The following is a 3,526-nucleotide window of genomic DNA, read 5'->3' as shown; positions in this document are numbered from 1 at the left end:
TATATATATATATATATATATATATATATATATATATATATATATAATCACAAGCAGAACTGGTTTGTTCCACTTTGGAGTAAGCTGTTGGTGGAAGAAGCAGTTTTGTTGTGTGTTTCCTTGACTGATGAAGCCTTCTGGATCGAAGGTGAAACGTTTCAGCACAAAAAAAGAAACTGTCCAGATGACCTGACTGAAACATGTTGATCCACCAAAAAAGGCCTCTGGATCGGGATTTGAACCAGGGACCTGCTCACTAAGAGGCAGCAGCTCTACCAGTTGTGCCGCTGTGCTGCCATATATTAATTATATAATATATTATGTTTAGATAGATTGATAAATGGATGAAAAAGTCCTTGTGGCTTAATGAGACTAACCTGTATAAATAAAGGTTGAATGAAAAAAGAAGCGTAAACAATAAAATGTTCAAGCAAAGTAACAGAAAAATGAACATTGTGTTCATAAGATGGCCGCGCTCAGAGCAGTTGCAGCTTCACAGGCTCCCGGTACCATCCCAGTTTTTAGAAGTTTTGATATTGACTCTGTGCCTGACTCTGCGCGATTTATGCGTGTGAACTATAGCCGAACCGAACTGATGAGAATAGGAGCGGATTTGCCACGAAATATAGCAGAAATCAGCAACAAACTCAAAGCTACGCTCGGCAGAATGCAGATCTTAAAGTCATCTACCTGGAAGCTGCAGCAGAGGCGTTCCAGCGGGCAGAAGAGGAAGCGCTGCTCCCGGCTTAAGAGGAGAGGATGCCGGGCGGGGGTTATGGTGAGACTACGAGCTAACGCTAAAGCCGGTAAACTCCCCATGCCGTCTCTCTTTCTGTCGAATGTCCGCTCGTTGGACAACAAGGTGGATTTACTTCGTCTGAGAGCGGGCGCCTCAGAAGAGATGAAGAAGTGTGCAGTGCTTTGCCTCACAGAAACGTGGATTACAAGTGAAACGCCGGACTCAGTCTTCCAGCTGGATGACAGACTTTTTTTTCGAGCGGACCGCTGCAGCGAGCTAACGGGGAAATCACGGGGGGGCGGAGTGTGCATTTACGTGAGTAAAAGTTGGTCCACGAACTGTACTGTCGTAAATAGCTCATGCTCTAAGGCTTTGGAGCAAATAACAGTGAAATGTCGGCCACATTATCTACCCCGAGAGTTCACAGTGACTTTTATCACAGTTGTTTACATTCCTCCGGATGCTAATGCTAATGAATCACTGCAGGAGCTTCATGATATCATCAGCTCGCTGCAGAACAAACACCCCGAGGCTCTTTACGTGGTAGCCGGAGACTTTAACCACGTGAATCTAAAGGACTGTCTCCCAAGCTTTAATCAGCATGTGACGATTCCAACACGTGGAGACCGCACGCTGGACCGTGTTTACACGAACGTAAAAGATGCATACAAAGCCGAACCCCGCCCCCACCTAGGACTGTCAGACCACATCTCAATCTTCCTGGCTCCTGCTTACATGCCCCCACTGAGACGCTCCAGACCGGTTCAAAAGAAAGTTAAATGTTGGATCCAGGACAGTGGCCCCATACTGAGAGATTGTTTTGATCGAACAGACTGGCAGGTTTTCAGAGAAGCTGCTGAAAATGGAGGTTCGCTTGATCTTGACCAATACACATCCTCAGTACTGGGTTACATTAGTACATGTACTGACACAGTCTCCACTATCAGAAATGTTAAAAGCTACCCAAACAGAAAACCTTGGCTGAATGCAGAGGTGCGTACCCTGCTGGAAGCCAGGAACACTGCCTTCAGGTCTGGAAACTCAGAGGAGCTGAGTAGGACAAGAAAAGAGCTGGTTGCTGGTATTAAGAGGGCCAAGGCCACATATGCAAAGAGGATCGAGGGTCAATTCATCTCACAAGACCCTCGGAGCATGTGGAGGGGCATTAAGTGCATAACAGATTATAAAGGAAGGAGTGAACAATGTCCCAAAGACCCATCTCTGCCTGATGCCCTCAACAAGTTCTATGCACGCTTTGAAGACCCGAACAGACCACCCAGCACCAGACTCACCTCACCACCGGATGAAGAGCATCTCAGCGTGACCTCAGCAGAAGTAAGGAGTACCTTCAGGAGGATTAATCCGTACAAAGCAACTGGCCCAGACAACATCCCCGGAAAAGTGTTGAAGGAATGTGCTGATCAGCTCTGTGAGGTGCTGGCAGACATCTTTAACACCTCACTTACCCTGGAGACAGTTCCCACCTGCCTGAAGACTGCCACCATCATCCCAGTCCCAAAAAGCTCTACAGTGACTGGTCTGAATGACTATCGGCCAGTGGCCCTCACCCCGATAGTTGCTAAATGCTTCGAAAAACTGGTCATGACTCACATCAAAACAACCATCAACATCAACGAGGACCCTCATCAGTACGCATACCATGAGAACCGATCAACAGAGGATGCAATCTCCTCTGTGGTCCACACTGCACTCAACCACCTGGAGCAGAAAAACTCTTACGTCCGTATGCTCTTTGTGGACTTCACATCCGCCTTCAACACCATGATCCCCCAAACCCTGATGGACAAACTATCCACACTAGGACTAAGCCCCTCCATCTGCAACTGGGTACTAGACTTTTTAACAAACAGACCACAGTTAGTGAGGATCCACAACCTCTCCTCCTCCACCATAACCCTCAGCACTGGCTCTCCTCAGGGATGTGTGTTGAGCCCCCTCCTGTTTACTCTGCTCACATATGATTGTGCAGCTACCCATCCAGGCTGTCACATTGTAAAGTTTGCAGATGATACAGCGGTGGTGGGATGCATCACAAACAATGATGAGTCCAGCTACAGGCAGGAGGTGGAACACCTGGAGAGCTGGTGCAGAGAGAATAACCTTCACATCAATGTGAAGAAGACAAAGGAGATGATTGTGGACTTCAGAAGGAACAAAAACACCTACACCCCCCTGAACATAAGAGGATCTGCAGTGGAAGTGGTCTCCAGCTACAAGTACTTGGGTGTACACATGAATGACAACCTCAGCTGGAGCAACAACACCACCAGCCTGATCAAGAAAGCTCATCAGAGACTCTACTTCCTCAGACGGCTGAGGCGAGCTGGTCTGGGAAGCTCAGTCCTCACCTCCTTCTACAGGTGTGCAGTGGAGAGCATCCTGTGCTCGAGCATCAATGTGTGGCATGGAGGCTGCACAGCTGCAGAAAGAAAAGCTTTGCAGAGAGTGGTGAAGGCTGCACAGAAATCTGTTGGAATCAGTCTCCCCACCATCACAGACATCTACACCTCCAGATGCAGGAAGAGGGCCACCTGCATCATGAAGGACCCCACCCACCCAGCACACACACTTTTTGCCCCACTCCCCTCAGGAAGGAGGTTAAGGAGCATTAAGTGTAGAACCACTAGACTGAGGAACAGCTTCTACCCTGAGGCTGTTAGACTCATGAATCTCTAACTAGAATAATCACTGTGAAAAACCATATCATGTTGCTGCTGATCTGTTTCATGTTGCTGCTGATCTGTTTCAATGTTGATGTGTTCATGC

This window comes from Nematolebias whitei, chromosome 4, assembly GCF_014905685.2.
Source record: "Nematolebias whitei isolate Nwh7 chromosome 4, NemWhi1, whole genome shotgun sequence".
NCBI lineage: Eukaryota > Metazoa > Chordata > Actinopteri > Cyprinodontiformes > Rivulidae > Nematolebias > Nematolebias whitei.
The sequence above is the reverse complement of the archived record's forward strand: the minus strand, read 5'-3'. Positions refer to the sequence as shown.